Below are 14,608 nucleotides of genomic sequence, written 5' to 3' on the forward strand. Positions count from 1 at the left end.
TGGCAACCCACTCCAGTGTTCTTGCCTGGAGAATCCCAGGGATGGGGGAGCCTGGTGGGCTGCGGTCTATGGGGTCACACAGAGTCGGACATGACTGATGCGACTTAGCATTAGCATTAGCATTTGCAATCCAGGATGCTATTAGGAACATAGATTGCGTTTAGTTACCACGTCTTCCCCATCTCCTCCGTACACCTAGAAAAGTATCTGGTACCTAATCGGTGCTCCTTAAATATCTGTTATTGTTGAAAAGTTGCGGCCGAAGAAGGAGAGAAAGCAGAACATGAAGTGGACGAAGAATCATACAGATAATAGAGGATCATTTAAATAGTGATAAAACAAGGACAGAGCAGGCGTCTAATTTTATGGGGAAGTTAGGCTAAGCTGAACTCTACACTTGAATAGGAAATTGAACTCCAAGCTTCCTGACAAGCAAAATTAAAAAGTATAGCACATAGAATTCAGTAGTTAGGATTATGGGAATAGGAGAGCGTGTATGCGTGTGTGTGTGTGTGTGTGCATTAGATAAAATGTTTTTCCAGCACCAAACCCCAAAAGGAATTTCTTTCAATAATCCCTTCAAGGACCTCAAGTTCAGAGAATGGAAAAGGCATTAGCATTCTGAGTTGTGCACAAAGAATTATGGATGAGTTGGAACACAAAGTGGTGACTTCCCGGGAAGAGCGCTGGGGGCTTATAGTGAGGTGGAGCTGGCTTTGACCAGCCTCTCTCTGCCTCGGTGACCTCCGGTGGTTTCCTACGGAGAAGCTTTTCTAAATGCACAGGCTGTTAAACTCCATTGTGCTCCTTTGACATCTGGAACAAATCCTTTTGTCATACACCATCAGACTTGAAACAAGTAAGAGCTAATGAGTTATCCAGACGCCATGAGTTTGCCTCAACCAATAATTACTTTGTTCACTCAACAGTAGTATAGAGGTAACAGGCAGGACCATCTCACCTGTCCCACCTGGCAAATACCTGACTTGTCAGATGTTTGCAATATAACACGTTTATTTTGCCAAGTCTGCCCACAAGAGTTGCACCATAATGGTGTGGAAAGAGTCTTTGTTTTTGAGCCAACCCAGTACAGTTTCAACCCCAGATTCTCTCCATCATTACCAGAGTGAGCAAGGGTGCACCAGTAACCCTCCATGGACCCCAGTTTCCTCATCTATAAACTGGAGGTAATAATGCACACGCCATAGGGTGGGATTACATCAGGGTTTAGCACAATATCTGGCACATAGTAGGAAATCAATAAACATTTGTGCCCATTCTATCCTCAAATTGGCTTCCCAGGTGGCTCAGTGGTAAAGAATGTCCCTGCCAATGCAAGAGATGCAAGAGATGTGGATTTGATCCCCAGGTCAGGAAGATTCTCTAGAGGAGGGTATGGCAACCCACTCCAGTATTCTTGATGGCAAAATCCCATGGACAGAGGAGCCTGGTGGACTACAGTCCATAGGTCTGCACAGAGTCAGACATGACTGAGCACACTTAATATTATCCTCAAATCACTTTTAATTAGCATGCCCTTTGAGAAAATGATCAATGTATATTTTAAATAAGGCATATTTGGTAAGTTCATTTTGAAGATAGTGATTTTTTTCTTTTTAATTTAAAGCCAATTAATCAGTGTAGTATGACCTTCCCTCTACTCAATGCCTCTCCAAATTTTCTCTACAAATGGGACAAAATAAGTGGGATACAAAAGATACATAGTATAGGATTCTCTTTATATAATGTTCAAGAGGTTCATTTCAGTCACTCAGCTGTGTCCGACTCTTTGTGACTCCATGGACTGCAGCACACCAGCCTTCCTGTCCATTGCCAACTCCTGGAGCCTGCTCAAACTCATGTCCATCAAGTCAGTGATGCCATCCAACCGTCTCATCCTCTGTCATCCCCTTCTCCTCCTGCCTTCAATCTTGACTGGCATCAGGGTCTTTTCCAATGAGTCAATTCTTTGCATCAGGTGACCAAATTGTTGGATCTTCAGCTTCAGCATCAGTCATCACAGTGAATACTTAGAACTGATTTCCTTTAGGATTGACTGGTTGAATCTTCTTGCAGTCCAAGGGACTCTCAAAAGTCTTCTCCAACACCACAGTTCAAAAGCATCAATTCTTCAGTGCTCAGCTTTCTTTATAGTCCAACTCTCACATCCACACATGACTGGTGGAAAAACCATAGCTTCGACTGGATGGACCTTTGTCAGCAAAGTAATGTCTCTGCTTTAATGTGCTATCTAGGTTGGTCATAGCTTTTCTTCCAAGGAGCAAGCATCTTTTAATTTCATGGCTGCAGTCACCATCTGCAGTGATTTTGGAGCCCAAGAAAATATGTTTCCATTGTTTCCCCACCTATTTGCCATGGAGTGATGGGACTGGATGCCTTGATCTTCATTTTTTGAATGCTGAGTTTTAAGCCAGCTTTTTCACTCCCCACTTTCACTTTCATCAAGAGGTTTTACCAATGCTCAAGAAACAGGCAAACAAATCCATTATGTATGAGTACACATGCTTTCAGCAGCAACACTATAAAGAAAAGCAAGAGACTTGTCAAGATATTCAGTATCTTAACCCGGGATCAGTTACTTTCCTAGAGGAAAATGGGGATAGAGATTGGTTGCTGGATGATGGATCACAAGAGAGTTTTGCATGTTCACAAATTGTTGTGACATAGTTTTGATTTCTCTAATTTTCCCTGCAAAATCTATACTTACAATTTTATTAAAAGAAAGATTAAAACAATAAGTCCTCTAGTCACTGTCCACGGCAGTTGGTCTGGACAGATCGTGCACTGACCACAGCTGTCATTTCTAGGTCTTCCTGGCTCTTGTTCATGCTGACATTCGTCCCACTGGTTAATCACCTCTGACTCTCCCACTTTTGCTGCTTAGTTTTGAGTCCTCCCCAATCTCTATCTCAGACTGCCTTTGGGGATGCTAGTTTGATTTCACACCATATTCACCTGGTCCTCCATGTGCCTCCTCTCCTATTGGTGCCAATGGCTGCTGTGGCTGGAAGTAGGTCCACTCTCCCCATACCTCTTGTCCCCAGAGACTGGACACTGAGATATAATCCGCTCACCTAATATCTACCCCTCCAGGCAACCAGCTGGAGAAGAAATCTGTACATCCTGTCCCCAATAGACTTTTTTCCATTTTGCCCGGCATGATATTTATAAGATGCATTCAGGTTGTAGCAGGTAACAACACACCATTTATTTTCATTGCTTGTGGAATTCCATTATGACTACTCTGTGGTGGCTGTCATTGTTCAATCACCACGTAGTGTCAGACTCTTTTCGACCCCATGAACCGCAGCACACTGGGCTTCCCTGTTCCTCACTAACTCCCGGAGTTTGCTCAAACCCCTGTCTATTGAGTCAGTGATGCTGTCCAACCAGCTCATCCTCTGTCACCACCTGCTCCTCTTCCCCTCAGTCTTTCCCAGCATCACTGTCTTTTCCAATGGATTGTCTTTTCCAATGGGTTGGCTCTTCGCATCAGGTGGCCAAAGTACGGGAGCTTCAGCTTCATCAACAGTCCTCCCAATGAGTATTCAGGATTGATTTCCTTTAGTATTGACTGGTGTATTTACTCAAATTTTGATAGACATTGGGATTGCTTATGGTTTAGGGCTACAACCCAAATTGCAACTATGAATAATCCTATATACATCTCTGGTGCGTGCAAGCACATTTCTATTGAACATACATACATGTGTGAGTTGCCTAGGACTGGAAATGATGGTTTACAGGGTCTGAGTATATTTGTGATTAGTTGATAATGTGCAAAATCTTTTCCCAGGTGGTAAAATGGCAGTGCCACAGGTTAAATGATCTCAATGGTTCCTCCACAGACCTTTGAAGAAGGCCTCAAGTCTTCAGGAGAAACCATTTCCTGACCTAAGGTACATCATACTTATTTTAACAACCCTACCCAAGTTGTGGACGCCACATACATCCAGAGTGAGATTGCTGTTGGATCAGAATAAGAACTACTTCGACTGGGATCAGTTTGGTAGATACACATACCAAATAATATAATCAAATATGCATGCGTGTTCAGTCGCTGTCGTGCCCAACTCTTTGGGGCCCCATGGACTGTAGCCTGCCAGACTTCTTTGTCTATGGGATTTCCCAGGCAAGAATACTAGAGTGGGTTGCCATTTCCTCCTCCAGGGGATCTTCCGACCCAGGGATCAAACCCAAGTCTCCTGTACTGGCAGGCGGATCTTTACCACTGAGCCACCAGGGAAGCCCAAAACTTTAACTTGCCAAAATCCTGGACTGAATCAGGGACCTTTAGATCCTCAGTCTAGCGCTGTCCCCAGTGAGGTATTTCAGCCACTTTATTCAAATATACAAAAAATCATATTTTATAATTATACTAAATAATAATAGGATATATTATATAATACATAATAATGTACCAAAAACCAAATAAGACAACCACTGGCTACCTATATTGTCAGACTAGGTCTTTCATAGTTGCTCATTATGAAAAAATGTTGAAAGTCCTATGGAATAATACTAAATACCCCTCTTCTGATTGCCCTTGACCCCTGTCCATCCATTGTTAGGAAACAACAAAAAATATTTATCAGCAGCTAGCAAAAGCTGCTCTCCACCCCAAATCCAGAGAAGGCCTCTTCTGTTGCCTCAGCTCAGTAGCTGACTCTTTAGTTTGTCTTGTTCTAATAAGTACGAATGTACTCAACTGCCCAGACCACAAACTTAGGAATTTGGAGCTTTTCTTTCATCAGACTTGCTTTTGTCCTGAGAGAAGGTGACCTAGGTCTAGGATCAGTCCAAATAGTGGGGGTAGGTTTTCAAGGTAGGATCAAAAAAAAAAATTAGAATGGCAAAAATAAAAGTTAAGCTACACAATGAATACCCAAAAAGAAAATGTGAGACTTTTAGAAGAATTCTGCATCATGACAATTGAGGATAAAAGATATGAGGACCATAGGAAAACTTTTTCCATGAAATAGATTTATTTAATGAAGTGGAAAAAATTAGAAATAAATAACTGCTTTTATATAAAAATTAGAACCAAATGGATACGTATTACACAACGGCAAGAGATAAAAAATAAAATGAAAACATCATATTGGAAATATGTTGGCTGCAAATATTTAGGCTATGAACCCTTTCCCTAGAGAAATGAGTACTTATAAATAAACATAATATTTTGAATTTAATTTCAGGAGACTCTGAAATTCTCATAAACTTCTGCTTGGAATGTTAAATGGCAAAACCACTTTGGAAAGCATGTTGGCAGTTTCCTAAAAAACTAAAAGTACTCCTGCGATATGGTCCATAGCTATTTATCCAAGAGAAATAAAACCATATGTCCACACAAAGATTTGTATGCAGATATTCATAACAGCTTTATTCATAATAGCCAAAAACTTGAACCAACCCAAATGTCCAACAGCAGGTGAATGGATATGCAATCTGTGATGTATCCACATAATGGAATACTACTCAGGAGTAAAAGGCAGTGAACTCTTGGTACCTCTGTAAAGTACATGAATCTCAAAAGAATTATGCCGAATGAATGATAGTGCCCGTTTTCATTTATTAAAAGTTCTTAAAAATCCAAACTCATCTACAGTGACACAGAGATCGGTGGTTGCCTGGCAAGCAGTCAGAGTTTAGAAACGAGGAAATACAAAGAGATGCAGGAAATTTTAGGGGTGACACAGATGTCCGTCATGTCGATGATGGTGATGGTTTGTGGGTGCATGCATACATCAAAGTTATCACGTCGTATGCTTAAATGTGTGCTGTTTGTTATATGTTAGTTATTCCTCAATCTGTCCACCTACGCGCTCAGTCATGTCCAACTCTTTGTGACCCTTTGGACTGTAGCCTGCCAGGTTCCTCTGTCCATAGGATTTTTTCAGGCAAGAACACTGGAGTGGGTTGCCGTTTCCTCCTCCAGGGAATCTTCCCAACCCAGGGATCAAACCTACATCTCTTGCGCCTCCTGCACTGCAGACAGATTCTTCCCCAATATAGCTGTATAAAACATGATACACCACAGTCCTGACCACGTCTGATAATAGCACACACATTTAACACCTGTCTGGAAAACAATTTTGCAAGATGCCTCATCAATTCTTACTATTATTGTTATTGCAATACAGGTAAAATATCAAAGAATAAACCCAAACAGGCAATGATCAGGCAGTGTGTGGCAGGTGGTGTTATTCCCTGATTTGTATTTCAGAGAAAAGTTACAGACTCACCTATCCGGGAGCATCCAGGTCTGTGGTCACAGTGTCTCACATCAACTGTTTGGTTCATGTTTGTTGGCAATCACCCGACTATTGTGTTTGATTGACCCTTGGTTCCTTGTGTTTGAAACAGAACAGCTGAATTCTTTAATTACGCCTTTAGGGGACAGTTAATACATTCTAAGTGTTTACAAAGCTTGGGAAACTGACTGCTTCTGGTTAATACTTTTATGAGTGCTAAGTTACTTCAGTCTTTGCAACACTCTGGACTGTAGCCCACCAGGCTCCTCTGTCCATGGGATCCTGCAGGCAAGAATACTGGAGTGGGTTGCCATGCCCTCCTCCAGGGGATCTTCCTGGCCCAGGGATCGAACTTGTGGCTCCTGTTTTGCAGATGGATTCTTTACTGCTGATCTGCTGGGGAAGCCCTAATACTTTTAAACTCAAGGTTACTTATTGTTTTCTGGTGATATTTCTTAATTCATTAGCACCCTTAATAAAGTTGGCAACCATTGGTTGGTTAAGTTGACAAACCTTGAGTAGGAGAGCTAGAGTGCCAATGAAAGATCAGTCTACTCATTTCTTGGTCATAGACGACATCCATGAAATTAACGCATATATACGGAATATAGAAAGACAGTCGGAGAAGGAAATGGCAACGCTCCACTCCAGTATTCTTGCCTGGAGGATCCCAGGGATGGCGGAGCCTGGTGGGCTGCCGTCTATGGGGTCGCATAGAGTCGGACATGACTGAAGCGACTTAGCATAGAAAGACAGTACTGACGCCCCTACTTGCAGGGCAGCAAAGGAAACACAGACATCAAGAACAGACTTTTGGACACAGTGTGGGAAGGAGAGGGTGGGATGATTTGAGAGAGTAGCATTGAAACATATACATTACCGTATGTAACACAGATAGCTAGTGGGAGTTTGATGAATGACACACTGAACTCAAAGCTGGTGTTCTGTGACAACCTAGGCGGGTGGGTGGGGAGGCATGTGGGAGGGGAAGTTCAAGAGGGAGAGGACATGTTATATATACCTATGGCTGATTCATGTTGGTGTGTGGCAAAAACCATCACAATATTGTAAAGTAATTATCCTCTAATTAAAAATTCAAAAAAAGAAGAAAAGAGTATGTTTATCCTGAATACCTTCTCTTTAACTCAGTGATACAAAAAATACACTGTGAATAGTCTGGAGTTTATTATTCCAGCAAGACTGAAAAACCATGAAGAAAACAGGGCAGAGGAAGTTGAGTACAAAGAATTTGGAGAGTGGATAGGAGGGCGCCATAACGATCCCTCACTGAATGTGACGAATTGGGCACAGAAAATTATAGGAAGGCAAAGAAGCAAAAGAATGCAAAGGGTTTGTCATTTTGCAGGCCTCCTCTGAACCTTAAATTTTACTTTTGTCCTTAAAAGGCAAAGTGTCCCTGTTTTGGAAGAGAGGAGAGAACATGCAAACTTCACATCAGGCTTAAGCAGGCTTTCTGCGGATTGAATCCTCCAGAAATCAATAGAGAAGCAGTTCGCAGTCTGGAGCGATTTCAAGGAGTCTTTCCCAAGGAAGAGGAGCAAAAAAGCAGTGCCTCCCCTGGAGAGTGTTAAAAAGAGCAACGCAGAGCTACAGATATTGAATTAAATTCAGGTAAGAACTGCTGACACCACCACTCAAAGCAGTGGATACAATTAAGAACAATGATAATTGTGGCTGCTAAAATAGCAGAACTATGAAGATATTGGTAATGTCATTCCACATGGCGCTTTGCAACCTTGCTTTAAACAGTTATTTCCTAAACATCAACAGTGCTCACAGCATGTTAGGTAGCAAAGCGTGGGGAGAGAGAGAGAAAGCATTTGACTGCCCAAGTTCACCTTGTTACTCTTCTGCTAAAAAATGGCTAATTGGCCCTTCATTGCATAAAACACAGTAAATAAACACCTTAGCCAGGATAAAAATTTGCTCATATTCTATCCCCAATTCACCCTTTCTCAACATAGATCATTCTCTACTACCTAAACTACGGATTTGATATAGTAGGTTAAGCATGGTTGTTATTCAGTTGCCAGGTCTTGTCCAGCTCCTTGCAACCCCATGGACTGCAGCACGCCAGGCCTCCCTGTCCCTCACCATCTCCCAGGAGTTTGCCCAAGTTCATGTCCATGGAATCGGTCATGCCATTTAATCATCTCATCCCTTGTCTCCCCCTTCTCCTCCTGCACTCAATCTTTCCCAGCATCAGGGTTTTTCTAGAGTCAGCTGTTTGCATCAGGTGGTGTTTCAGGTTTGGAGTTTCAGGTTTAGTCCTTCCAATGAATATTCAGGGTTGAATTTCCTTTAGAATGAACTGGTTTGATCTCCTTGCAGTCCAAGGGACTCTCAAGAGTCTTCTCCAGCACCACAGTTTGAAAGCATCAATTCTTTAGAGCACCAAGTATTAGGTGCAATAACCGAACTTTAATGCTAGTTGCTCTCTTTCTCTCTCTCTCTGTCACGCACGCACGCACACACACACACACATCTCACACACTGTCTCAGTGACTCAGCATAAAAACTCACCAAGCACTTGACCAGTTCATTCATGCAAAGTCAGCCAGGATCTTCCCAGCTGGATGGCTGTCTGGACAGCATCCTCTAAGGAGTGCATCTGACTTGTATTCTTTCTGTTTTGATTGACCACATCCCCTCGAACCTCCTTCCCGCCTTCTGCTCTCTTAATCCACAGGCCAGGAGGGAGAAAGCAAGAGAACAGTCTCACAGAAGATTTTAGGGGCCAGTCCTGGAGGTGATGCATCCATCAGTTTTATCCACATTCTGTTGCTTAAAACAGGAGCCCATCTAGAAGTGAGAGGATATATCCAGTAAGGTTGCCGTATAGCAGACCACCCCAAAGCCCAGATCGTGTACGTAGCTCACAATCCTGTGAACTGGCAATTTACACTGGACATCACTGGGCTGACTCGTGCATCTTTTGGTTAGATTCTACTCCTGGTGATTGACTGGCTGTTGGTTGGAGCAACAGGGCTGACCTGGCTTTGAATCTCCACCATCATCTGCCAGGCTTGCGCAGGCTTGTACTATGGAAGTTCAGATTTCCAAGAGCAGAAAGAGAGCAAGTTCCACGTGTAAATGCTTTTTAAATCTCGGCTGGACCAAGAAGAGAATATATTTATAAATGAAGGAAACAATCTGAATAGTAAAAGCCTAAAGCATAAACCTCAAGATATGTGAGGCCTTTAACGAAGTAACAGCATTTCTGGGATTCTATCTTAAGAGAGCAATCCTAAAAAGGGGGCAAAGTGTACTTTTTAATGGTAAAAGTTAAAGATTATAGCTCAGTCGGTAAAGAGTCTGCCTGCAATGCAGGAGACCTGGGTTTGATCTCTGCAACAGGAAGATCCCCTGGAGAAGGAAATGGCAACCCACTCCAGTGTTCTTGCCTAGTATGGACAGAGGAGCTTGGCAGACTACAGTCGATGGGGTCGCAAGAGTTGGACATGAATTAGCAATTAAACCACCACCTCCACCCTACTGGTGATGAGTGGAAACTCTGATAAGTGTGTGAAGGGATGAGAGCCAGTAACAGTTTCTGGGTGCACTGAGGGAGTCTGTGATACACTGGTGCCCCCTCCTCTAGCCTGCATTGACCCCCAGTTCGCGGCCCACCATCCTGCCCTGCAATCCCAGGGCCCCTGAGGCCAGGACTAGTTTCTCATCTTCCTTGTCTCCTGGAGGAGACAAGGAGGGTGTTTCCCTGGATAGTCTGTGACTCTGAATTTGATAATAATTAGGATTAAAAAAATAAGCATTTATTGAGCATTTGCTTAGCACCTGACCTCTAACTCTTACACCACTGACCCAGACAGGATGTTAACTGCACTCTAACCTTCCAATCTAATCAATTTAATTTAAAACATTCTATGGCACGTTTACTCTGCGTCAGATCTTGCTGATTTTTTTGCTTTGTTGTTGTTGTTGTTGTTTTGCCACTCCACGCAGCTTGAGGAATTGTCATTCTCCAACCAGGGATTGAACCTAGGCCGTCAGCAGTGAAAGCACTGAGCCCTAACCGCTGGACTGCCAAATTCCTAAAATCCTGCTGATTTTTTGCCTCCAAAATTTTGCTAAAGACATTGCCTGCTTTCCATTTCTTCTCCACCACCATGGTCTAGCCCTCACCTTCTCCCTGTCACCAGAGCCATCAACAGTCAGGAACTCCTAACCTGCAGGGTCACTCTCCCCTTCTCCAAACCACCCTCCAGCCCAAAGAATCTTCCCAAGCAACAGACCCTGGTGAGGTACCCACTTGTCAAAAACCCTCCAGTGATTCCCCATCACCCACATGACACAGCTCTACTCATTCTCTGAGTTCACAAATCCCCAACAACCTGAGCTCTGCCTGGGTCCCTGCCTCCCTTAGCTCCACCTCCCACTTTGCACTTATGCTAAAAGCCATCATGCTGTTTTCCTTCCAACTGGAACTAACTTTCTGTTTTTCCTTCTGGCTGGGTCCTTTGCACCTTATTCCAACACGGCACTGTGATGTGCCCAGCACTCACACATCCGTTCTAGGTCTTAACTGCCATGCATCATAATGAGCTGCTGGTTCATCATTCCTAGACTGATTACTATCTCTAGGAAGTACTAATCACTCCTTAAGAAGCCTCTTACAGGGACTTCCCTGGTGGTCTAGTAGTTGGGACTTCACCTTCCAGTGCAGGGCATGTGGTCAGGGATCTAAGATCCTACATGCCTCCTGGCCAAAAAAGCCAAAACATGAAACAGAAGCAATATTGTGACAAATCCAATAAAGACTTTACAAATGGTCCACATGAAAAAAAGAATCTTTTTAAAAAAGGCTCTTATAACACAGGTTATATGTCTTACACTGCTTACAAGCATTTCTTACAAACATTTCTACAGTCTCCGTGATACATGTGCCCTGAACATATGGCATGAGCTTCTGATGCACATAAGTTTACTATCTAGAATGATCTTTTAAAAACATAAGCCTGATGAAACCTTCCCCCTCCCCATCCTGGGCACTCACTGATCACACCAAGCTCTGATCTAGTCCAGTGCCTGCTGCGTGCTGTTACCTCCGTCTTGGAGGTTCACCTGGGGGACTCCTCTTTGTCATGTAGGTGACAGATCATTGGTCACATCCTCAGCAAAGCCTTCTCCTTCCTGACATAGGCTCTTCCTCCCACCCCCGAGTCAGGGCTCACTGCCCCATTACAGTGCTCCTTTCCATCATAACGTGCGTCTTCACCTGAAGCTATCCTGTTCTTTGCATGAGTGCAGCCCCCCATTGGAATACACAGTTCACACAGTTCAGTCGCTCAGTCATGTCCAACTCCTTGTGACCCCATGGACTGCAGCACACCAGGCTTCCCTGTCCATCACCAACTCCTGGAGCCTACTCAAACTCATGGCCATCATCCCCATTGGTGATGCCATCCAATCGTCTCACCCTCTGTTGTCCCCTTCTGCTCCTGCCCTCAATCCTTCCCAGCATCAGGGTCTTTTCCAATGAGTCAGTTCTTCACATTAGGTAGCCAAAGTATTGGAGCTTCAGCTTCAGCATCAGTCCTTCCAATGAACATTCAGGACTGATTTCCTTTAGGATTGACTGGTTGGATCTCCTTGCAGTCCAAGGGACTCTCAAGAGTCTTCTCCAACACCGCAGTTCAAAAGCATCAATTCTTTGACACTCAGCTTTCCTTATGGTTCAACTCTCACTTCCATACATGACTACTGGAAAAACCGTAGCTTTGACCAGATGGACCTTTTTTGGAGAAGTAATGTCTCTGCTTTTTAATACGCTGTCTAGGTTTGTCATAACTTTTCTTCCAAGGAGCAGGCATCTTTTAATTTCATGGCTGCAGTCACCATCTGCAGTGATGTTGGAGCTCAAGAAAATTAAGTCGTTTACTGTTCCCATTGTTTCCCCATCTATTTGCCATGAAGTGATGGAACCAGATGCCATGATCTTCATTTTTTGAATGTTGAGTTTTAAGCCAGCTTTTTCACTCTTCTCTTTCACTTTCATCAAGAGGCTAAAGAGCCCACTGGAAATAAAAATTGCCAAAGAGCAGACTCATCTGTCTTGTTCTGTATCTGCCAAGCGCTGAGTACTTCCTGGCACAGTGAATGTGCCAAGTATCTAATTTATTCCTGCCTATAATCCCATGGGCTACAAGCTATTATGATCGCCGTTTTACAGACAAGGAATGAGAGACTCAAAGAGGTTCCATGAATAGATCATACAACTGTTCAGCTGAGAATCCTATTTGATTTTGCAGCCAGTGCTCTTTGTCTACTGCACTAGTCCATGCCTTTCACTGAGATAGCATCCATGTCTGGTCCATAGCTGCAGGGTGTCTCGCCCCTGTCCTTGCCTGTTCCTAAGTGGAAGGAGGAATTTCTGTTTCTGTGCCCTCATCTCCCAGGCTCTCTCCTCTTCTGCTTGGCCTGGCTGTGTGCACACTCAGAGCTGCCTCAGGCTGCTCCACAGTTTGGTCAGATTTCATGCTGGAGTCAGGACGCCTGACGCACTGCCTCCTACCTCCAGGTCCTGGACCCACGTGTTGCTCTCAGGTGCTCGCACTTCCCAATGGCATGTGTTTTCCAATGTCTGGTCTGCTTCTTTAAAATGAAGTGTACCAGGACTTCTCTGGTGGTCCAGTGGTAAGAAAGTTTGCCTTCCAATGTAAGGAGTGTGGTTTGATTCCTGATTGGGGAGCTAAGATCTCACATACCTCCGTGCCAAAAAAAACCAAAACATAAAACAGAAGCAATATTGTAACAAATTCAATAAAGACTTAAAAAATGGTCCCTCCATAGCACCTAGCATACTTTGTAATTTCCGATGTATTAGCATGGATTGAAAAAAAAAATGGTCCACATTTTTTTTTTTTAAATAAAGTGAAGTGTACCTTCCAGCGGATGAGGAGTATTCTGTAGGCTAGGTTTGGGCAAGGGCTTAGGGTAAACATGATGGCATTTGCCATGGCAATCAGCTCCTTTCTTGCACAGAATGGCTGAATGTCACAGTATCAATCCTATATTTGATCTTACACGGCACACTCTAATTTTTCTTCTGGGAACTGAGATCTCGATTTTGATGACTGTCTTTTTCCAACTTTCATAAAGAAGGCAGCCTAAAATCCAGTCAATCATCCATAGTATTCATTTCACACACATTTCTAGCCCCAACGCCATCTACCAAGTGCTAGGCTAAGCAACACAGATGTATATACGATACAGCCAGTCACTGCTCACTGCCATGGTCCCCCGGGATGGAAAATGTATAACGGCTTCCCCAAGGGAGTCATCATTTTTATTTTCACCCTTGTACTAGATCGCTCACTCCACCATCCCGACCTCTTAAATTCAAGAGAGCTCCCCTCTGACCATGAAAAAGCGCCCAAGGTTACGTGAGAAACATTAGCTGGTGCATAAAGCTGTCAAACTCCCGAGAAGAACTGGCCCAGAGCAGACACTGCACGAGACAAAGATAGAGCTGCACGCAGGAGATGAAAAGGAGCATTTTTCAGCTTCCAGTGTGGAAGAATGCCCAGTAACAGAGCCAGAGAAAGACCCAAGGAAGTCAATCAAGATGACTTGACATCCAAGTCAAGGTAAATGAGGTGGAGGCGAAAGAATAAGGAAGAAGGAAACACAGATCAAAAACCCAACTCCTGGGACCTCCCTGGCAGTACAATGGTGAAGACTCTGAACTGCAGGGAGCATGGGTTCAGTCCCTGGCTGGGGAAGTAAGATCTTACTTATGAGTGGCATGGCCCCAAACAAAATAAACCCAACTCCTCTACCCAAACGTGATGACTGCATTTACCTGGATCAAGGGAAGGGATGTATGTAGGATGCTCCTTCTACCCCGTGACTTTGGAATAATGAACCAAGTACAAGAGGTTCTAGGGCTTCTTAGGTGGCTCAGTGGGAGAGAATCTGCCTGCCAAGCAGGAGACACAGGTTTGATCCCTGGAGAAGGAAATGGCAACCCACTCCAGTATTCTTGCCTGGGAAATCCCACAGATAGAGGAATCTGGCAGGCTATAGTCCAGGGGGTCACAAACAGTCAGACATGACTGAGCGACTAAACAGTAGGAGGAGTTCTGTAGTGCATTCAGCTCATTTGTGGACCATTCTTTCCGCTCCTGAAGTCTATGCCTTGACTTGCTTAGACTTGCTGCTTTAGGTTCTCTTTGGACCAGCTGGTTTGCACTACAACAGAGATCATAAAAACTGTTCAATGCCAAATGATTAAGCTCTGAGATTTAAAAAAATTTTTCTTCCCAGATTTTGCCAGCTTCACTCTATGAAAC

The sequence above is a fragment of the Bison bison genome, unplaced genomic scaffold (assembly GCF_000754665.1).
Source record: "Bison bison bison isolate TAMUID 2011002044 unplaced genomic scaffold, Bison_UMD1.0 scf7180017864340, whole genome shotgun sequence".
NCBI classification, from domain to species: Eukaryota; Metazoa; Chordata; class Mammalia; order Artiodactyla; family Bovidae; genus Bison; species Bison bison.